The sequence below is a fragment of the Centroberyx affinis genome, unplaced genomic scaffold (assembly GCF_046629955.1).
Source record: "Centroberyx affinis isolate AG114_WGS23_722 - 3 ecotype Tasmania unplaced genomic scaffold, CSIRO-AGI_Caff_v1 ptg001499l_1, whole genome shotgun sequence".
Classification (NCBI taxonomy): domain Eukaryota; kingdom Metazoa; phylum Chordata; class Actinopteri; order Beryciformes; family Berycidae; genus Centroberyx; species Centroberyx affinis.
The window spans coordinates 346029-370159 of record NW_027279963.1 but is presented as its reverse complement, the minus strand read 5'-3'; the positions used below and the strand labels follow the sequence as shown (position 1 = coordinate 370159).

The 24131-nt window shown below is 41.9% G+C and overlaps 1 protein-coding gene across 1 annotated transcript in view; it reads left to right on the top strand.

Annotated features, from left to right (window-relative positions):
- LOC139650512 (pyruvate carboxylase, mitochondrial-like) overlaps nt 1–24131 on the top strand; it is a 269814-nt gene that overhangs the window by 126365 nt on the left and 119318 nt on the right. The window lies entirely within an intron of this gene.

Sequence of the window (24131 nt, the reverse complement as noted above, 5' to 3'; positions counted from 1 at the left end):
ATGGAAAGAGAGGACGCTGAAGGGAAACGGAAGAGGAGCTTCTTATTTCAGGGAAAAAACTAACTAGCCATAGTGACATGGACAGAGAGAGACAGGGTATTTGTTTCTTTAAAAGGTCTGAGAAAGTCTAAATTATACATTATGTTAATGTTTATGTTAAAGTGTTAAATTATCTAAATGTAACCCTTTTCTTCTTCATCATACAATGAGCTTTTTTGCGTTTGCGTTGTACAATATGCAAAACATAATTTTTTTTTTTTAACAATAAATTTCATGTTGTCCTTTTTCTTCTACTGCCCATTTCTACTTTCAGAACTTTTGATAGCTTATGTTCAATTTGAAATGGGCTGTTTTTTGAATTTTAAAATCTTTTACAAATTCTTAAGAAGTCTTTAATAATTGGCTTTCTGAAACCTGCAGATACCCTGGAGCGAGAGATAGCGTTTCAGCAGTAGAGCAGAACGTTTTTCGGCAGGAGAAGCGACGGAGAGAAAAGGAGAGAGAGGGATGTCGGGTTGCGGCCCAGAGAAGGAGAGAAAGAGAGATAGAAAGAGGGGAGGGCATACTCGTCGCCTTGTTGAGATGACAGAGAGAACATTAAGCCTGGTAGTACACAGTCACTAAGCACAGAGCTGCCCATCTCACACACACACACACACACACACACACACACTGCAGACAAACACCCACGAAAAAGCTGTTTTTACGGAGAGACGAACAATCTCTCTCTCTCATACAGACACACACATACACACACATTTTGACACAAACATTGACTTACCAACTAAAACTGCCACTCCAGCTTACAAGTCTACTATCATGTGCCAAACACACACTCTCTAAAAAGACATTTGTGTGTGTACACAAACACAATGTCTCACAGGCAAAGACAGACATTTTTGTGGCGACACAAGCAGAATCAATCTCTCTCTCTCATACACACACACACACACACTGACACACACACTTACAGAGACACACGCGCACACACACACGCACAAAGTTAGGGTAGGATGGTGTCAACTGGGACTTTGAAGCCATAATCAGGATTAAACGGCTGGAAATCGGCTGTGACGACGCGAGGGGGAAGAGGGACGGCAAGGGAGGCGGAGGGAGGGCGGGAGGGAGAGGGGGAAGGATGGAGAGGAAGAGGGGATGGAGAAACGAAGGAAGGAAAAGAGGGTGATAGAGGGGAAGGGGACGAGAATCAAAGGATAGTGACGACGAAAGCACAGAAGACATGAGAGAGCGGAGAGAGACGGAGCCACCGAAATGGAAAGGAGCGACGGAAAGTTTAAGGAGGGGAAGAGAGAAAAATGGAGAGGGAGAAAGGAGAGAATGCAAGAGAGAGAGAGAGCTTGTATAGAGAGAAAGGGATAGAATGAAAGAATGGGGAATGCGTTGGCAGACAGATAATATAACGACAAAAAGGAGAGATTAGGGAAAAAATAGATATCTTTTTTGACAACTGTGTGTGTTTTGATGTGATATCAAAGGAAGAAATCGGGGGTTGTGTGTGTGTGTATGCAGGCATACATACACATAGGGGTATGGAACATATAGCCAACTGCACTTCAAAGGAAAAGACATGGTGTTTTCACAGCAGCTTCCTCTATAGTTGATTGGTTCCACTCCATTCTTTCGCCTTTCTCTCTCTCTCTCTATCTGGCTTGCTCTCTCTTTCCCCCTTCATATCGCTCTCTCTCTCTCTCTCTCTCTCTCTCTCTCTTTCTCTCTCTCTCTCTCTCTCTGTCTGTCTCTCTTTCTTTCTCTCTCTCTCTCCTGCTCACTTGTTCTCCCTCCCTCCCTCTCTTTATCCTATCTCTCTGCCTGTCACTCTCTCTCTTTCACTCTTGGTGCCTGCTCTGTTGTAACAGCACAGCTTGAGTTTAGACACGTGTGTGTGTGTGTATGAAAAAAAACACACACTCCAGCTCCCAACAGCGGTGTGCATGTCTCTGTGAATATTAATTTGCGATCAGAGTGAGAGAGGGAGAGGGAAGGCGATGACCTTGCTGAAGGTGTGAAATCTGATTAGTTGGGTAAGTAACGTACTTTCCTAGGAGACAGACTATCTGTCATGACTTCCAGGGTTTGGGTCAGCCCAAGTTCACTCCCTTTCACTTCAGCGCAATGTATGAATGTAATTTAATGTGAATATTTAATGTGTGTGTTTACACTGTACACTCATAAGTAAACTAGTACTTATGGGATTATTCTTCTTCTCACAATATGTACAGCCTATGTAGAAATAAAAGAAATACAGTCAACTCGAGCACAGGACACATTATCATCAATAATCCCCTTTCGCATGATGCCTGAAGTAAAGCAAGATTTTATTTAATATAAACATGATCATGAATGGAGATGAGTTCTTGACCAGTCTACTTCCCGGAATACATGGAGGCCGCTGCCTTGTTAATGATAATTGCAAACAATGGAGACAAAAGTAACTCTTGAATTTTGATACAAACTGCCGAATGCATGTTAATGTTTTACTATTAATTTTAGGCCTATGCTGTTCAAATGGAAGCTAGTGAGTGACAACGCTACAGATACCGGGGCAGCTGAAGCTGTTGACTGTCAGTGAAATCATAGGGGGACATGTTTGTTAAAAGTCAAAATGTTTTACCCAAGTTAACTATGGCTATGAGTATGAGAAGCGGTGTCGTGCAAGTTCCCATGCATAGTCATGAATATTGGGATTTGGTAGCGCGCATGGTGATATGCATACAAATGCCTATGCAGACATATACACACACAAACACACACTCTCACTCGCTCACAAACGTGCGCACACACACTCGCACATGCACAGAAGTAGGGTCCAGGGGGAAGTGGGAGTTTTAATTAAGGGTCTGTACACACACTGATTAATTGATGTGTTCTAATACTCGCACACACACGCACACTCAGGAAGGTTTTAGGGCTTAATCATCTATTAAACAAACACACACTCTCACACAAACAATAATGTAATCTGCCTACAAATCAATTAACACACACACAAACACACACACACACTCTCTTACTTCTTGTAATAGGCTAAACAATATACAAGATTGCGCCTGCATGCACAACATTGGAATAATCAGTAATATTCTTGGCCTGCATCTTCAGCACCTTCTGTCTCAGCTGCTGTAGTTTGACAGAACTGTAGAACTTCTGCTGTCTTTGGTTTGCTTTCAATATATTCTCACAGTGATATTATGTTGGGTTATTTTAGTTTTTATAGAGCAGATAACTTTTTTTGATTCTAGGTGATAGCTCTGTAGCCAAATTCCATAGCTGTAATTAAATGGCATTAATTGAAAATAAACACAAAACTGAAATTACTTCAGAGCTTACCATCGTCCCCAATGATCAATACAGCCTCTCTCTAATCATTGTTTTTGAGTCGTTAACAGTGGCTATAAAAAGTATTCACCCCCCTTGGACTTTTTCATGTTTTATTGTTTTACAACATGGAATCATAGTGGCTGTAATTAGGCCTTTTTTTTTTTTTTACCACTGATCAACTGAAACATTTTGCACTTGCCTGTCAGAAGTATTCAATATCCAAGTATCCAATCGGTAGGGGAAACAATGAAGCACGGAAATCTTATTGGCTGTTGACAGCTGATGTTTTCAAAAAGTTCAGCCGTGGCCGACTTTCCCCAGCCGACAACAATCAGTTTTCCTGGTTGCTTCCAGTGACTTGTTGGTTGTGTTGCTTGCAGTGTGAACACACGTTAAGACTTCTGCTCAGCAGCTGAATAGTTATAATACCATATGGACTTTGGTAGCCGTGGTAGACGTCCTTCATCCTGCATCTATTCCGCATTACTACTACAGTAGCCAATGCAGCGTGTTCTTTCTCAGACATTTCCAAGTGAAAAGTGAACAGGTGTAATGCAACACAAAACCTGTTTCTCTCAAATGTCCGGCTGCCAGATAATTCCTTTTACCCTCTAAAAAGAGAACAAACCAGTTTTCCAAACAGTTTATCTAGAGGGCAGGATTAAATGCAGCAATAGTTTCCTGTTGCATGGAGTAAAATGTGGGACTTATATAGTTACTACATCTGTAAATGTACATCTGGTGTTCCAAATGTGTTAAAACCTTAGAGGCAGATCTGATGCATCAGAGTTGCCAGTTCTCCTTAAAAGCAGAGCAGGGCTTGATGTTTTTATATATATTTCAGGAAAAATTGGGGCTTGAATTTTTTAACACTTGTTTTAAAATGCCATCGTTGCCGCTCATATGAATTTTGGTGGCTTATTTGACAGCTGGGTTTGCTTGTTTCCTCAGCAACATCTGGCAACCCTGTAGCACTAACAATTTCTGTGTTAACATAGCTCAGTTTCAGAGAGGGGCCTGAGGTATACCTGCTCTCGCAATGGCTGTCCCTAATATAAAATTCCATTACAAGCCTGCAGTCTTCCGACGACGGTCTAAGCGCAAAAAGCAAAAGTGTCTGTTTTGCTAGTGATGCTAAATGATGGATGATTTGCTAACCGTTAAGCTCAATTCCATCACACAAACACATCCTCTAAAATCCCTCACTTTCTCTCCACCTGCACCCTCCTCTCTCCCGCTCTGTCTTTTTGTCTCTCTCCCTCCGTCTTTCCATCTCTGGCTGTGTCACTAAGTGCTTCGCTCAGCTCCACAGTACAATTACCCTTACGAGAAATTACGGCGAGAGCACACGCACGCACGAGCACGCACGCACACGCTCCGGTGAAATTATAGGGCGGTCCGGGCCTACTCCGCTATTGAGCATAAACAAGCCCATTACAGAGAGGGAGAGAGAAAAGAGAGAGACGTCGCGATACACTTGATTGCAAGTTTTGAGCCAAAGTAGTTTGTAATGTTCTGTTCAGTCTTGTCTGGTAATTTGCTGACTGGGCCTATAAAACTAACCTTGCCCTTAACAACCCCCCAGTCGAGTCGAGACCATTTAGAAAGGCCTTGTTTAGGCCCTACAGAGCCAGAAGGCTGGCGGAGGTGACGTGTTTACAGCTGTTCGGACAAAGCCTTTCAGAGTGGCATTTCATCACAATGTCTAGACTGCAGGTAGATCGATATGGAAGGTCGGAGGGAAAGAAGAAAAAGAGTGATAGAAACATTGTTGTGGTTGGCAAAGATAGAAAGCAAAAGGAGAGAGATGGTGAAAGAGGGGTGTGAGAGGAGGTGTTTGTGTGAGTGTGTGTGTGTCGGGGAAGAGGGGGTAGTGAAAGAGTTGAGACATCCCCCTTGTTAACATAAATTAAAGCCATGATAGCCGTTTAAGGTCGAGTCCTCTCTCCCCCTCTGATTTTAGATATGGATTATACTGCTATATTACTATTGTAAAACAAGAACATTGATAGCAGTCTCACCGATGTGTATCCAGTATGTATTTGCTGTGGTTTTATGTTTGCTGCCGTGCAAGCAGGCCATGTATGTTGAGTGGAGGGCATGAATATCAATCTTCTTTTCACACAGCAGTAAGTTGCTCAAAGAGTGTATTTGGTGAAAAGTTGGTGTGTTCCTCCAAGGCTCAAGGGAACAACTTTGTTAGAGGAAAAGGTGACACTGTATTATAGAGGTTGGCATGGGATTATTAACAGTTGTGATGAATTTCAGGAGTTTTACACACTGGAAGCCTGTGGCAGCAATGAATCAACACGAAATGGCCACCAGATATCTCAGAAACAGAAAAATGGGAACGGTAGAGTGACTTTGCCACTGGTCAGAACAGCAGAGTCAGTCATAGTCTGAAAACTCATTTCTTCAAGAAGTACCTCACATCACTTTCTCCCCGCTGAATCATCTTCCTCCTCCCATATCTTCCTGCTCAACTCGCTCTAATCATATCTTCAAAAAGAAACAACAAAAAAACAACCTCTCTTTTAGCTCCTTTTTCATATTTTTCTAGTAATGTTGGTGATCTAGGAATTGAAGCTTATTCCACCGTTGCACTCCATGTACTGTAAGTGGCTCTGGATAAGACCATGAGCTAAACGCCTAAAATGAAAAATATACCGGACAATGGTCTGGGGTATTTTTCTTCTTTCACGGAAAGAGTGACATAGGAGCCATCTGTCAAAAATACTGAAATCATCCTCTTGAGATAGACTGATAAGTACTTTATTTTCCCTTGAGGAAATTTCTAAGACCTCAACAACCCACTGAAGTCTGAAACGCTTCAGTTTCAAAATGTAGATTCTCATCCAACTGTAGGTTGTAGCTGGGCCAAACCTATAACTATACAGTATATTTTGTGTTTTTATGAGTTTGCCATGATGTAAGCTACATTGACTTTAGCATACACCCCATCAACAGACTGGAAAAAAAAATTACCTAAATGTACCTAAATGGACTTTTTTCGTATCTTTCGTATCTTGATCAAAATGAGATTCAGATGCACAGCAGTTGATTTGGGGAGAGAATACACAGTTGTGTCCATTATAATTGGCAGAAATCTGCTCTTCTGCCTTGGTAACGAAAGACTTTCTTTGCCAGGCAAGTTAGGAAATTGTTCATCTGTTGGCGGGGTCGCTGTGGGGCGCTTTCATTTTGAGCAAATCATACGAGGCATTTATCCTCAGATGAACTGACAGAAAAATTAAGACGCACACTATTTTGGTCTTCAAAACACTCCAGACAGTACACAAACACAATGTGTAAACCGCTGCCAGATGTGAACACAATCTCCTGCTGTGAGTAGCCTCAGTGGAATACTGAGTGAAACAGTGAAACTATTTTGGACTTGAAAATCCAGACAAGAGTAACAAAGACAATGTCCAAACAGCAACTGGACAAATTGACTGTCTTAGTTTTGAACAGTGGAACACATTTGGGAAAGCAGGCTGGTGGATTGGGCTAGTTACATGGCTGGAAAGAAAAACCCACACTGATGAATAGAGAGAGAAAGAGGAGGAAATAGATTGAACAAGAAAGAAGGGTGAAGAGGGAGAGAAATGGGGGAGAAAAGGCCTGCCATGGAGAAAGAGTGAGAGAGAATGGGACAAATCAGAGAAAGAGAGGAATTTAAGTAGTGAGGGAGGGGAAGGGGATTTGACAGTTAGACACGAAGGGAAAGAAGAGAGAGAAACTACTTTGGGAGTGTGCCTTGTGGTTTGGCTGCTTTAATGACTGATTGAGAGCAAAAGTCTCTTTTCTAATTCTAATGAGTTTAATCATGGCTTGCCCTTAGCCAGGCTTTTGGACCAGCTAATGTCTGGATTCATTAATTGTCAATTAAAATGGGATCGGAGACATGCTCCCTCTTTGGCAACCCCACACATTGTATAGACATTGTAAGTAGAATACGGTTTGGTGTTTTCAGCAGTTTGATGATAGCAGTCCTAAAATACAGATAAGGCAAGGTGGTAAAGTTAAGATAGGAAAGCAAGATGGATTTAGAATATGCTTCTCTAAAGGCAAAATAGGATTTCTGTTATCTCTGTTTTTCTGTGATCAGATAGGATTGGCAGTTTGCATTTAATTCTGTAATGTAGCCCCTGCTATTGAAGAAATTGGAGGGAGGGAGGGAGGGAGACTGAGGGAAAAAAAGATTGAAAGACAGGATCCATAAATAGTGTTAAAAAGAAAAAGGAGGGAAGATTGTTTTGAGAATCCAGATTTTGAAAATACAAAGATCTAAGTAATAAGGCATGATTTCATATGTCTGTGTCTGCATGTGTGTGCAAGGGTTTGTCTGTGTGTGTTTGATTGTGTGTGTGCTTCTGAGAGAATAAGGGGATTTGTCTCATTTTAAGTAGACGTTGAGTTGGAGCTTAATGTTCAATGCTGCGGTGAAAACAAATGCTTTCAACTCTGGAGAGCAATAAGGGAGATGGAGGGGGTGGCAGCAATGTGGATGAGGGAGGAAAGGGGATGAGTGTTTTCTGTATGCTCCACATTTTTCATCTTTTGCCTCTCCCTCCTTTACTCCTCGCCTACTTTTCCTCGCCTTTCTTCTCTCCTCGTTCTCTCCCCTCCCTTCTCCATCGTCCTCTCTTTCCTTCTCACCCACTACCCTTTCTTCTCCTCTCCTCTGCTCTCTTCTGGTCTAGTTTCTCTCCTTTGGAAGTCTCTGTGGAAGAAAAAGAGGGCTTTTTCATCTGTGAATGTAGTTCACAACAACACAAAATAAGGGAAGCGCGTAACAATATATGAATATCAAGTGGAGTAGAACCACTGTTGGCCTTCAGAACAGCTTAAACAAGTCCTGAACTTGGACCATTATTCAAGAAGGAAAACCTCTAGTTATTTAGGGGATGAAGGGGGTGCAAATCTACTTAACACTCTGTTCTCCACAACTTCTCATAAAGGTTCACTGAGGTTTATAGCTGTTGATTTGGGAGGCAGTGGAAAGTGTTGATAGATCCTGCTTGAATTTGTTTAGCAGTGTGTGTGGGGGCATTATCATATTGGAATATGGGAATATCATAAGGGTTTTCACCATAGGCTGTACTTGATCCTGTGAAGTGGCCTCATGCGTCGCATATACGGCCATGGAGAGCAATCTTTGGACCTAATGACTCCCACCAGATGGCTGTCTGTGCTGTTACAGATCCACCACAGTTGACATTGTGGGTTGAAGACATCCTTTGGCTTTCTCTGTAAAACCTGTCCTGAAGTAGGGAAAAAGCTGAAAGAGGACTCATCAGACCATATTGCTTTTACCTTTGCTCAGGTGTCCAGGTTTTGTGCTCCTTACACCGAGTTACCGAATGCGTTGTGGTGTTTTAGCTTTTGATACAAGTGATTTCCAAATGGCATAAATACCAGCCTTTTGAAGCACCCCCCAGCAGTGCAGTTTTTCTTCAGACAACACCTCAGTCACAGAGGTGTTGATTCAATTGATTGAACTCCCGCCCCCCTTAGTTACTGTTGCTATGTCTGACAGCTTTGAAGGTGGACGCTACTATAGACGCTACAATCCAACTCAGTGGTTACCCAAAAACACATTTTTGCTGTGTTATGTCCTTGTCAGAGTCAAACTGCTGCAACAAAAGCCGTACTTTTGTACTTCTGAGCCAAACTCTCAGTCCGGTGTCGGAGGCTCTGCTGGAACTGTCGGAATTGTCTGAGCAACATGTCAGAGGAAGTAGAGGGATGCTAAGCAGGGATTGGTGGATCGCTATGTCAATCATTATTTTGCAAATGGTCAACTGTGTGGTGATTTTTGTGGTCATAGTTTTGTGGTGTTCAGCAACTATCCTGCTAAGTTTCCATCTGTCCCTGTCGGGGAGCTTCGACTTGAGTCCACTGACCACTTTGTAGATGCGGTTTGTCCATGTTTGGTATATATTGTCATGATTTTGTGAGACTGCTGACCTTGACACTTAAAATAATTTGGGATTTTTGTGACCGATGCACCTACAGTTTGGACAAAGGCTATTTAGCCTCTTTGAACTCTGAAAGATGCTTCATTTTGCTCTGAAAAGCACTGTCTGGGTGCTGTCGGGCTTCATATAAAGCTGACACATGCTGCTAATTGCCATTCACCTTCACCTCGCCTGTGTCGCTGCCTTTGTAATTGTGTTTTAGTTGCTTCAAAGTTCTTTTTCATGTTGTGTTTCCATTATTTTGTTGTTACCTTTTAGCACATCCTGTGTATGCATGCTGCTGTGGACAGACATGCATCAAGGATGTGCAACATAAGGTAAAATGATATAAGTAACACTACGATGAATGGCTTTTCTTCTTCTTCCTTAGCATTGGAAAGATTTGCTGACAGCTACATTAGCTAACCCTAACACACATATTTAAATGATGATTCCAAGGTTTCAGATAATATCAGATACTCCATACCAGCTGAAAGGAAGAAAGTGGAATGTAAAGGACGTTCAGACACCCAATTTGTAATGGTGATGCTATGGCAGTGGCGTAATAAAATGGCTATATTGCTTTTTGTAGACTTTGTTGACTTCAAACGCTTTGTTAGAGTAAGAAGATAAATGTGTGCATGGTAAGGGTCTACAGTACCAATTTTCTCTCCTTTGTGCTCGTACCTCTGAGGCTCCTTAAGGAGAAAATTAAGTTCAGCCAGGACTTTAAGAGTACAATGAGCGTCTCAGCATGGCGGTAGACTGTGTAATGGAATTGGTCAAGTGGTGCTATGTGACTGGTGTGCAGCTCTGCGTTGGCGGTGTTGTTGCGGTTCACTCTATTTAAAATGCACTTGAACTACTATAATGGTGAGTGCGTGCACTTCGATAGATTAGAAAGGGCTGTGCAATTAAAGTTCCCTCCTGCTGTTTTCCTTTTTTTTGTCCTTTTTCTCATCTCATTGTTCTGTCATTCACCCCATCTGTTTCTGCTGCATTCTCTCTCCGCATTATTATTTCTTTAGCTCGGACTCTGCTTTGTGATTTCTGTTCTTTTGTCTCTTTCTGCATCAGTCAGTCCTTTTTCTCAATATCAGCACTGTACTGCCCCTCCCCTCTCTCCTCTCTCTTCTCTCTCTCTCTTTAATTAAATATGCTATCACTCTGAATACATTTAGCTGTAGCTAGTGAGGGTTAGCTCGGGTAAGTAATATCCATACACCTCTCACAGTGTGTGTGTTACGGGTTGCGGTGGGAGTTGAACTTGGGTGACCAAAGCCATTCACTCCCTTGTTTGTGAACCTGCAACTCTGTGTGTGTTTCTGACATGAGCTAAGGTGTGTGTGTTTGTGTGTGTGTGCAATTTTGACCTTTCCTTTTATTGTCTTTTTGTGTGCCTTTCAGTGTTTTTGCATGTGTTTGAGTTTTGAGGTGTGTGTGTGTGTGTGTGTGTGTGTCAACTACCTTTGAGCTCTGAGTAGCCATCTGCATAGTTGAAAGGTTCAATTATATTCAGTGTGTCTCAGCAATGCCAATGTCCAAATCCAGCAGGAGCAAATCCCAGGCAAGCTAAAGGGACAGGGTCAACCTTTCTTCTTGCCTCCAGGTATTTGGATGTGGGCGTAAAGCAGCACTAGCAAGGTTAGGGGGGTCAAAGTGTGTGTGTGGACCTTTTTGCTCTCATTTGTAGAATGAAACAACCTGCAGATGTTTGACAACCCAGAGTTCAGTGCAGTCTGTATATTGCACAATTAAATGTGATTGCTAGCACTGGACCAGTGGGCAAGTGGCGGTCCAGGGTTAAATCTTCCTGTTTTGCGGTCTGTCTTGCAGTTTATGGAAATGGCGAGCTATAGGGGCGGGAATAAACCATGCTTAAACTCTATGATCTAATGATAATGTAAGCCGCTTTGTATAAGTATCCACCAAATGGCATGCTTGAAAGAAAAAGCTGTTAATAATTAAGTTAATAATAAGACAGTATCACAGTATCAACATCTTTCACAGGAATCCCTGAATGTGTTGAAATAGAGGAGTGTTACCTGCGAGCTCTGACATCTCTGTTTGCAGTCAGACACTGAGTATTTCATTATTTATTTCTTTGTACTAGTGATGGCACACAATAGGACATTGATTAAACTTCAGTTTTTCTGGCAGCTTAAACCTGCCAGAACTACTCGGAGTGATGGTTGACGTAGGTGAGCGGTCTAAACCTGGGGTGCTTAAAACTATGTGTCAGGGCCCATATTTGCATGCGGAAAATGTTGTAAAAATGCATAATGGAACACTGCAAAATGTCTTTGAGAGCCATAGTTTTGGTTTTGAAAGTCATAGTTTCTCCATTAACTTGTACTTGCATTACTGACAAATTACAGTCATAGGCGAATGCCATTTTCCCCAAAGCAAAAGCAATGATGTGAAGTGTTTCTGAATGTCTTTGGAGGGGGCTCAATTAGTTGATTGATGACTTCTTAAAATCGCTAGCCTTCTTTTTAAAGTAGCCAGATCTTTCACAGCAGCAAATTGACATAGTGTTTAGTGATAGAATATTATGATGTAAGCACTGCTGTCTGTTTTCATTGTAGTGGGGGAAAGCAGTATCAAATGGAGTTTTGTTTTCCTCACAGTGGCAAAATCATTCTTAAATGTTTTATTTTATTTTTATATGTCTTTTAATTTTTCAAGGAAGTTTGTAGTATGTAGACAGCGAGGCTTAAGACAATATTTGGCATATGTTTTTTTTTTTTTTTTTTTTTTTTGCAATGATAGCAGGAGTAGACCTCACCATTTTTTTTATGTTGGAAAGACAGTCTGTACAAATTCCAAGTTGAGTTGTTTTCTTCCTCGCAATACTCTAGTAAGTGGGGTACTTCCGTGAAAAGACTGCTGTGAGTAGCGCTGAGCAATGCGCCAAGGTCTGACATCTCTGTATGCAGTCAAACTCTGAATCAGTTCAAAATGTGAATATTTCATGGCAATAATACATTTTCTTCAGTATCTTTGTGCTAGTGCTGGCAAGCAATGGGACATTGTTAAAGCTTCACTGTTTCCCTTGTAGTGCTGGTGCTGCTGATGTTTGACAGTACTCTGATGTTAAACAACCACTAAGCTGTAGCTTAAGCAATATTTAATAAAAGTCAATATGTAACCCACATAGCTCCGCACACATAGATGACATTCTATTGTGTCAGCTGGTAAATCCTTAAAATCTAATTTCCTGCATTTTCTTGTTTTTGACAGATGGGGATATCAGGGAAAACATAATTTGGAAAGCACTTTGAATTGTGAAAAAGTGCTGTATAAATAAAGTTTTGATTGATTGATTTCTGTTGTTGTCACATTGACAACATTAACCATTTTTTTTCTCAAAACACTTGCAAAGTTGCTTGTAGAATGTGAGAACGTCTCCAGGTGTTAGGAGTGTCTCCAAGTTTAGTTTGCATTTTCCAATGCCCAGTAGAGACTGTCTTTGTTAAAGTAACCAATTACCTTCTACCAGCAGATTTGGGTGAAAGTTTGATTTTCATCCTTTTAGATTAGTGCAGCAATTGACTCTGTAGAGTGTAGACCATGCAAATTTAACTGACCACCTCAAATTCTTGGTTGGCATCAAGGACAAAGAACTTAATTGCTTCATTTCATACCTCTCACATAGAAACACATATTGCCCGTGGAGTTCCTCAAGGTTCAATTTTAGGCCCACCCTGTTTTCCATCAACATGTTCACACTTGGCCATATCACCTGTAAATGCAATATCTTCTTCCATACACCGAAAATACAGATATATTTATTGCATGTAGAGGAGCAATATTTTTCCTTTCCTCTGTCTCTTTCTCTCTCATCTCGCTCATTTATACAACTTAGAGTAACACAATTTTTCATTGGGATACTTATAAGTGAACAGAGGTGCAGTTAGCGCTGCCAAGGAAGCAGCGCACCAAGGTCCGACATCACCACTGGCAGCAAAACACTGAATATTTCATACTAATAATCTGCTACAGTATATGGCCTTTAGCAATAGCGAGAAAAGGAGGAATATTAAATTACTGACTGCCTGGTGTTGTAGGAGGAAAAAGGGCTAAAGGACCTTCTCTCAGCAGTTAATCCTAACTACAGTCTGCATGGGATTCCCTATGACTGTGAAGCTATGTGCAAGGAACCAGTTTCGGTCCCCATAAAGCCAGAGTGTCTTTATGTTTCCAGGAGCCTGGGTCACAGGGTGAGGCTAAATTTGGCTCAGTTTGGGTCCCGGGTGTCCACTGATGGTAATCAATGGAGCCAGGGGCAGGCAGCTCAGCAGTTGAAATGTATTTGCTGTAATTGTATATTTTGCAGTGAAAACCAGTCCATGGTTTTTCTTGCTGGAATATGGAAATATGTTCCCTCTGCAAAGAAAGAAAGGAAGTAGCATTCTGAAAGAGTTGCTGAAAGGATTGTGTGGGTTTTAGCATCACTAATTGGGCATAGGTACTTGGCAAATTTACATACAACGCTCTCTGGTTGTTAGCGATGGCAAACATCAGTGTCGGCGCAGAGATGGGAGTGGATTTGTGGGGTTTTAGCCTCACTAATTGAGCAGCCATGGATGGCAAATGTAAGCTACTTGTATAGGATTCTGTTTATTAGCAAATGAGCATCGGGACAGATAAGGGATAGCAGTGTGAGCCATTTATATAGAAATACTGTCAGAGAATCACCGGGAATACTGAGGGTCTACAGAGTCTTCAGTGTTATACTGTATGTTGGCAGTCATTTCATTACAGTTGCCCAAATCAAAAGATGTTGATATCTTTATCTGAATGCCCGCTCATTCTTCTCTCCCTTCCTCCCTTTTTGTAATATATTTATCCATCTCTTTGTCCCTCACTTACTACTGTAGATCTCTCATTGATTTCTCTCCTGCATTCCTCCTGTCTCTCTCTCCCACTACTTCTTCTTGCTCTCTCGCTCTCTCTCCCTATTCCTCTTTTCCACTTTTGCACATTCGCTAGAAGGCAGCAACAACCAGAAAGATGACACCGTACTCTCTCTCTCTCTCTCTCTCTCTCTCTCTCTGGCTCATGCACACACACACCCACCTCCTATCGTCTCCCTCTCAAAAAGAAGCCGGGGAGTGTTAAGATGAAAAGCTTACAAGTTTTCACCTCCTCCATCAGATCAAGAGTCTGATGGGGGCCTGCAGGGACGATGAGCTGGAGGAGGGTGGAGAAGTAGGTGGTAGCGTCGCCACAAGGAGGACAAAGAGAGGGAACGAGTAGTGAAAAATGATGAAAGAGGACAGGAAGCTCCCGTTAGATGCCTTCTCCCCGGGGAATAGGGAAGGAGAAATGGGCAGTGGGGAGGGATGAAGAGAGAGGTAATGATGAAGAGAAGAGGCCCTGTGGCGAACAAAGGTAGAGAAGGAAGAGGGGAAGAAAAAAGAGGGAAAAAGGAGAAATGAGAGGTGGGCGCCCTCCATAGATAATGAGAACGAGCAAAGGAGAGAAAAAGTATAGAAAGAGACGCGAGAGAGGGCAAAAAAACAGGGGCAAAAAGAGTGGCGGAGGGGTGAAGAGGAGGAGCCAGTGTGGGGGGATGGGGGAGGAGACTTGCTGGAGTTTTAGAGAACCTGTCAGAGTGAAGGAAGCGCTCCCCAGGTCTCAGGAGAAGACAGGAGGCTGAAGGAAGGAAGTTTGGCAGGGGTGAAACGGTATTGAGGAAGGGGGTGGGGGGTGGGGGCGGGGAGGGACAGACAGCAAACAGGCACAGGACTGAAAAGAGCAAGATGGAGAGAGGGACAGAGAATTGGATAAGGGGGAAGAGGCAGAGATAAATCTACCACAGGAGGGTGAAAGATTTAGAGAGAGAGAAAGAGATAAATCATAGAATGGATGAGAGAAAGTGACATGAAAGGGGGGTGGATTGCTTGTGCTTGTGATGCTTTAGCAATGTTGTTTGATCCCAACATTTATTGAAATACAGCACTTTGAAATGAAATGACAGCATGAGCAACAGAGAGAGACAGACAAGAAATTGAGAAAGAGCTACCATAGAACCTTTGGTGAGAGACTATAGCTAACGTTAAAGTATAGCTGGCCATTTTCGACCTGGACCCTATTTTCCCATAATTTTCTCTAATACTGATCGATTCTGACTACAATCTTGTCACTTCCTTCACTATAGAGCTACTTATGTTTTGCTTGCCTGGGTGAGTAGCTCTCCAACACAGTCCTAACGGGCCAATAAACACACCAAACATCAACTCCAAAAGCACCCGAAGCATGTCTTTTTTCAACACTGATTGCTCGCTGCCCCTCTTTGACAACTTTGATTTGTCGTTTTCACGGCGAGTTGCACACAAAATGCGTTCGAACCTGCTCACTTTGCTTCAACAAATACGATGCCTGTTATTTTCAAGGATGGCCCGACCCACACCACCCATTGAGCCTGTCCATTCAAATGTATAGAGGACGGCACCATGTGTAGATCAATTGACACTGCCATGGTTAGGGGTCCCATTACCTGTGTAGCTCAACAGGTAGAGCGTGGCATTAATACTGACAGGGTTTGGGGTTCCATTCCCGCTGGGTCCACCCATATGAAAAAGCTCATGGTGGTGTATGGTGCTTTGGATGAAAGCGTGCGAATATGAGTGCACAGTTACATGAAGTGAAGGCTGTGGAGGGAGAGGAGAGAAAAGGAGGATGAGTGAATCACAGTGCTAGAGTGAAGGGCAAAGTTGAAGGAGAGAACCGCTGAATGGAAGAGATCTTATTCTTTTTCAACGTGTGTGTGTGTGTGGGGACCTGGTACTATTCAAGATCCAGAAGGTGTGGTATGACTACAGGAATTTCTGCATAGATTAACATTAGGATGGGTTAAAAATCAGGGTTTGGCATTTATTCTTAAGGGTTGGAGAATGAATGTACAGTAATTAAAGTATACATTTACAAGTAGCTTTTTAGTGTGTTTGAACACAAGCATGCATGTTTATACCAAATCTTAAATGTCATATGATGTGTGTGTGTGTCTACACTTGCATGTGTGTGTGCTCTTATGCATAGTCATACCAAATAATAGCGGTCGCACAAGGGCTATTCTGCCATCAGCGCAACAGCTCTTTGAAATGCGTCTTGTTTCCAAATGAGAGGGGAGGGGGGGGGGATAGAGAAGGAGGGGGAGAAGGAAAGGCGGAAAGGAGAAAATGAGCCAACACGATAAAATGGAGAGGGACAAGGACAGAGGGGCAGAGATGAGATGCCAAAATATATTTGGGTAAAAGCATGAAGAGGGAGGAAGAGGAATGTTAATATTAAAGTCTGGGAGCGAGTGCAGGGGGATGTTATCAGGGAATACGAGCATGAGAGAGACAGTAAGAAGAATATTAAAATTACAGGCAGAAATAGGAGAGGGTGAACGGGAGGGAGGGAGGGAGACAAGGAGAAAGAGAAACGAGGAAGGTTAATATTTTTCAGGGGAGGGGGAGAGAAATAGAAAAGTACATTGTTATTATAGTCAGGAGAGCAGGAGAAAATGAGAGTGAAAGACAGACAGAGCGGGCGAAAACAAGAGATATGAGCGAAGGAGTGAGTGTGCGGGAGAGCAGGGAGGGCGGCGAGAAGTGGAGATTAGGAGCAAATGCAGTGAACAAAAGGTTGGATGAAGAAAGTCATCGGAGGTGAAGGAGAGAGCAAATTAGATAGAGAGAGAGAGAGAGGGAGAGATAGATTGTATTGAAAAAAGACGACTAAAAGAAGGGAAACGATGCATGAAGGTAAAAGCCTGAAAGAGGCTCTGGGTCTTAGATCATTTTATCTCTTCTTTTGGATGAGTGCACCGCGCCCCCCCCCCCTTTGTCTTTCTTTTTCTCTCCCCCTCTCTTTCTGTCTCTATCCTTCTCTCTCCCTTTTGTCTCCCTCTTTCGGTCTCGTTTCCCTTCTGTCTGTTCCTTAAAGGTGCTTTGTAGCATTTAATGTAGATGTGTAGCATTTTAAAACACTTTAGATCTTAGATGTTGCTTCTTCACTCAAAGGTTAAACAAGTTATTTTTCCATTGGCCTTTCACACTTGTTCCACCATCTGCCATTGTGAGAAATTTGAAGCATTATGTTTTGTGCCGTTAAGCAATCTCCCTTTGTGCTGCCGTCGGTGGATTATCTGTTCTACAGTTCCGTAGTTCGATTGCTCCGTCTTAAAGCTTCAAAGCCTTAAAGATGCGTTTCCTTCTGATTGTTGCAAAACTTGACTGATCGACATGTTAAGAAACACATTAAGAAAAAGAAAGAGAAACTCATCTAGAAGACCCAAGTCTAGCATGTTCTTCCTTGCCGTTGGGCCCATTCAGCTTAAAAGCTTTATCATAACCTTCCTATTAGGCAATGTTTTAATATTCAAACAAGACTTGGCTTGAATTTTCTTCTCATGTGATCTGTATAAGTAGCCTGGCTGCTCATGGTAGGCCAATTTCTGTGATCCTGATTTGAACAAGCTAAAGTAAACGGGTGAATAAAAATAATTAATCATGAAAGCTACAGCATCACTTAATGCCTCCATGAGTGTAATATTAGTGTTCCTTTTTTAATTACAAACAATAAAAAGACATACAAGGTTAAGAGCACATAAACATATAGGGGTATTTCTTGCCTAATAAAAGACAAGCCATATTTATCCAATATATTTACAGTGTATACTGCTTTTTTGTATTTACATTTGGAAGTAAAATAAATTTGGTTCATTATTCGTAAAAATGCATTATAGAAGCTGCCCATCTTCTTAGCAATGGTCTAGTTTATTTATGACAATTATACTGATGTCTTAGAATAATGCGCTCAGGATTTATTGAAGTTAAAATGCTACAGGTAACTCCCTAACTTTCTCCATCTATCTCTCACTCCCCCTACTCCTCCCCCTCTCTCTCCTCAATCGTTCATTCTCCCCACCCCCCTCTATCCCTCTACCTCTTTCTCTCTCTCTTCTCTCCATGCTGTGTTGAGTTGGTGAAGAGCTACGCTATGAAGTGATTTGGACACTTTCAATTCAAAAGAGTTGGCAATGGCATATGGTTGTGAAGTACGGGGGGGGCTGTCATATCTCTTTAGAGTGGAACGTACTGATTTATTTCCAGAGGGCATCAAATTTGCCCACATACACACAAACACACACATACATATGTATGCAATACATGCTGGAAGGTTTTGAGTGTTTTGAATTACTATATTAATGCACCTGGAGATTCCCTTCAGATCTGATATTAGGGGAATATTTTACTTGGGTTGACATGTTAAGACACGCACACATCGACATGAGTGTACCATAGCTGTCAACCTCCATTATTGGCTGTCTTGACAATCTGCAGTCATGCCTCAGGCCTTATTTCCCATGAGTCTTGTTAGCGTAATTGCAAATTGGCAAAAACGAGTAATTGAAAACTAGACAGAAATGGCGAAAAAGTATGTGGGTCATATTGCCATGGTTTCTATGGTGTATGTTGGAATAGGAATTTGAAGTGGATCATGCATTCAAAATGGAAGCTAGTGATGTCAGCGCCACGTTATTGACAACCAGTAGTGGTGTATGATGGTTCATGAACTCCTATGTGGACATAAGTACTAAAAGGCGAAAAATGCTGTCTGATATATTTGCTTGACTGAGCTGACTGCTGCGCTAAAGTTCAATATGCATGTTTTCAAAATGGAGCTTCACATCATCTGAAAATTGAACCTATAAATTTACTGTGAAGGTTTCTTTCATGTCCTTGAATGATTAACCGACAATAATAAAATGGTACAGCTGGAAGAAAAGCGAGGGCTGTATTGGTTTATTATGTGTAGTTTACTCAGCCAGATGACACGCAAATATGGTAAAAGAACTGTCATTTATTATCAGGAGTCGGTGTTGATGGCTGTTGTTTTCTCTCCCTGAAGATTACAGAGACAAATAAAAGCACGCTTTGTGAAAATGTCCATCCGTACTCTGAAATTACACTTGTGCTCCTTTTTCGATTTTCCAGGCAACATGAACTTCTTTTTAAGAGCATATGCCAGTAAAATAAGAGCACTGTGCAACTCATTTTGAATAATACACTGTAGATTATACTACAGAAAGTTAAAGGTGTAATTGCATTATAGTCAAAACCATAAATTTTGGCACACCAAGGAAACATATTCTTTTTACTATGCTCACCTTTTGCTTTTCAAATAAAAAAAATTGCTCTTTTGGTTCTGGGTATTGATTTCTCCTGACTTGAATGCAGTTACAATGCAGTTACAGAAACGACCGTCTTCAGCTAACTGCAGCTCACATACTTTCCCACCATTGCATCTTTTTGATGATCCAACTAAAATCTCCCTTTTTAAGGAGTTGAATTACAGTATGACTTCTGATTATATATGCCCATAAAAATGCATTTTTCTTTTTAGCGGTTTTGTTCATTTCCTTTTAAAAAATCACCATCTCTCCTGTGAAGCTGTGCCTCTGTGAAATATATTGTAATATGGGGAGTTGTTAAAACAGTTTGGGTCGAGGCCAAGCTGTGGAGAATGCTTTCAGGTTTGGATCAAAACAGTTTGGCCGGTCCCAACAAAACTCATTCTGGACTCAAGACTGGTCCCACTAACCCTGACCCGAAGAAACTTGATGTTTTGTAATCATTCAGTGTAAAGATCCTTGACTGTTAGACTGGTTTCTGTACTGTTACTGTTCCACAGTTAACATGTTGCAGGACTGGTTAGACTGGTTTCTGTTAGACTGGTTTATGCTGTAGCACAGTGCAGCATGCTGTGGATCTGGTTACACTGGTTCCTATGATAAGAGGTGTTGAGGCCTGATGCATCATTAGTCAGCAGACTGCAGGGAAAAGCATCATACCTTGATCATAACTGCAAATGTCAGACAAATTTTGGCTATTGGCTACGGGCATGGCCTTTCAAAACACACACACACTCACACACTCACACACAAACACGCAAACCACACTGCCAGAAGGTGAGCTTGCAGTGTGTGTATTTGCATGTTTGCGTGTGTCGTGACGTGAAAAAGGTAAGCGGGTTTGTGTGGGTGTGTGTTTTTGCACGTTACTCAGCATTTTTTTTTTTTAATTAGTCAAATTGGGCCAGCGTTTTGCCTCCGGCGAAGCAGCAGAGGGAGGGGTGCCGCTGTCTGCTCGTCTTGCCCGCCACACACACACACACACACACACACACACACACACACACACACACTAACTTTGCTCTTTTTTTGACTCACTCTGACACGGGAAACTACAGGGATCTCTCTCTAGCTTCTATCCTCTCTCTCTCTCTCTCTCTCTCTCTCTCTGGGTGTGTTGAAGGGAAGGTGACCGTGATGCAGCGTCTGCCCCGCTTTTTAATATTGACACTTACAGTTTCAAATCAAATTGCCCTCTACCCCCGGTGTCAGGACGAACACACACACACACTCGCTCTCTCCGTTTTATTTTCCTCTGGTGTCGCTGTTGATGGTCTCAAATGAGGACACCCTGTCTGCCACGCAGGTGACAGCGTGTGCGTGTGTGGCTTAAGAGGGGAGAGACCTTATTAACCTTTTTAGTACATACAGCGCCACACACACACACTCACACACACACCAGTTATCCAGCCTCATTTCACCCCTCTGTGGTTAAAGGGTCTTTATCTGCCTGGTAATAAATGGTGGCAAAGCACTTACATGACAAAAAATAACGCCAACGCACACACTCTGGGCTCAGTCTGTCTCTCTCTCTCTTCATCTCTCTCTCTCTCTCTCTCTCTCTCTCTCTCTCTCACTTTGCACACACACACACACACACACAGTAGGAACAGTAGGAAGCATAAATACATTCAGACACAGGCACATGCAGGCATATGCACACACGCACACACACAGAGTAGGAAAAATAAACACAATCAGACCTGGACACACACAGAGGCACACACACAAACTCAAAGCTTAACACAATGACCTTCCCTCCTCTCCCCCCCTCCTTCCTTCATTTCTCTCTCTCTTTCCCTCCCTCATCAGCATCTATTTGTCTATCTCTCGGTGTGTCAGCATTCTCTCGCATTTCCCTCCCTCCCTCCCTCACCCCCTCCATCCCTCCCTCTCCACGTCTTTCACACACTCCTTCCATCTTGGGCGATCAGCAGCGTCTGCAGATGGCTCACCAGAAAATGAAAGCGCGAGAGGGGGAGAGGTGGACGAAAGCAGGGGATTGCAGGAGAGCGAGACGGAGGGAAACAGAAGGACTCTCTGTCTACCTGCCTGTTTACCTGTCTCTCTGGTTGCTTGCTGCTCTCTCTCTCTCTCTCTCTCTCTCTCTCTCTCTCTCTCTCTCTCTCTCTCACTCTCTCTCTCTCTCACTCTCTCGCCCCATTTCAAAGTGCTTTATTTCTATAAATGCTGGAGTCCATCTGTAAATGTTGGGCTATTTGTGGGTGCTTAAAAAGCCTGAAAAAGTCTTAAAATATTTAAGTGTTTAAAAAGCATTACACGTCTTAAGTACATTATTTAGATGTCCGAGTTTTCCCCCCATGTTATGCAGATTATTTTATTTATTTAATTACGTTTCGTTTTTGGAAGAGTTGGAAGTGCCATGAATTGTTGTTTCACCAGAATATGTGAATGAGACTGGCGGTCTTAGTTATTTTTTTTTTTTTTTACACTTCTAGTTGCTCACAAGTTTGACCCACATGTGTGTCCCCTCTTTTGATACAGGACGGGGTTAATATAGCCAAACATGTTGAACTTTGTGTCCCTTAACTCTCTTTTCTTTTCCTGGGCATTTATATTTTCAGAAATTTCATTAGCTACATAATATTTGTAGACAAGTTAATCTACCCCTACTTGTATCAATGTTACAGTCTCTCTTTCTCTCTCTTACTGTTTGTCACTTCAGCCTTGTTCCCCATTCTGTCTGTCTCCTCTGTTAAGTCTTTTGTTTCCTCATTATGTTTTTGTCTTTCTAAATGCATTTCCGTCTGTCCCTGGATCTATTGATCTCTCTTCCCCCTCCCTCTCTCGCTCTCTTTCCCTCTGTTTGCTTTGACTTTCTTCTCGTCTCAAGCTTCTTTTTTCTCCCTCATCGGTTTGTCGTCTATTATTTTCTCTTTATCTCATATGCTGTTTTAATGGGTTACCTCGCCCGCACCTTTGATCAGCTCCACTGACTCACACATGAACAGCTTTTCATCTTTGGCACGCTCACACACACACACACTCACGCACTCATGAGCTTGACTTGGGCTTGAACATTTTAAATGAGATAGTTCCATCCCAGAATTTCTTTCCAAAGTTGAACTGAACCAAGGGACTGTTGTGTTTTTGTTCATCCATAACCAGTTAACACCCCAAATTGCTGATAATAAACAACTAGCAATTGATGATGTACTATATATGAACTGCATTGACTCAGACAAATAATGTCATGTAAATTCTTTTCACACATGCACTCTAAACAGACATAAAAGCTTGATGTTTTGTGCATGCGTACACACACATATACACTCGCTCTCTTGCTGTGAACCAAGCCCATCTCTGTTCCATATATGTAGTTTTATTATTTATAATATCAAGTCCAGAGAACAATATTGACTTTGGCAAAATCAAATGAAAACAGAAAGGAAACAACAGTAATGGTTAAAAGTCATTATTATTAATGTCATTGGCTCTCTGTTTATAGGCATCTCTTGTGTGTGTATGTGTGTGTGTGGGTGTATGTTTTGTGGTGTCTGTGTTTGCCAGTTTGTGTATTTTGTGCTGTGTGTGTGCTTCTTCAATTTCAGTATTTATTTTTTTATTTTTTTTCCTAGTCATAATCAACAGTTTCTCTTCTAATCATGGAAGATTTTTTGTCCAAAACAAAAAATCACACTTTTTTTATCTTACTGTATTTGATCCTAACATCATTCCCCGAAAACTTTGAAAAACAGAAACACATGGCGCGACAAGTAACATCATTTTATATATATATATATATACTTTCAAGTTTTCTCTTTTGATTTTTTATTTTTTTTGTTTCTCTTTCTTGTCAAGAAGTCTCTCAGCGTCTTTGTGGTCTGTGCCAGTGGTACAGTCCCATAATAAGTTTTACCAAAGTCTCCCAATGAATAGTCTATATAGAGTGAGTGGTTTCCATGGTGGTTCCGTCAAGTTTTTTTTTTTCTTTTCTTTTTTTTTTTGACTGCTTCCTTTCCAAAAACATTCGCTGACTGGTTGAAAAGTGAATTCACGTGGCACAACTGAGTCTGTGATGTCACAAAAAAAATGAGTTTTGATTCAGACTTTTTCCCCCCTAACGGTCGGCGCTTTCTGACCAAGCTGCGTTGCCGGAAATGGTGATTTTATTCTGAAAATCTCGACTTTGAATGCAAGTCTTACCTTAACCCCACTTTGGCTGGACCTTACGCCCATCCCTAATATTAGAGATCTGTTGAGCAAATGGAGTGATCACTTTTTGAACCCCCCCCCCCCCCCTTTACAGCATGGACAGAAAGCGATGAACCTTTTTTCTCCACTTGTGGAGTCTGGTTGATTGGGTTGCCTCACACATACATTCATTTACATGTACACACACAAACACACACCCTGTCCCTGTGACCCATCAGTGCATGCACAGTTATGCATCCATTAGCATTAATCCAATTGTTTGGTCCATTACCATCCGACATCCAATATGATCTTGTCTCACCGACACACACACACGCGCACTCTCCATCATATACCTGGGGCTCTTCCATTCTGTAATCCATATCGACTCCATTGTAATCCCAATCTCTCTTTCTCTTAATAATGTCTGTGCTTGGCTCGTTCTTTCCGCTCCGTATCGATTGATCGTGTCCGATGTGCCCGACTCT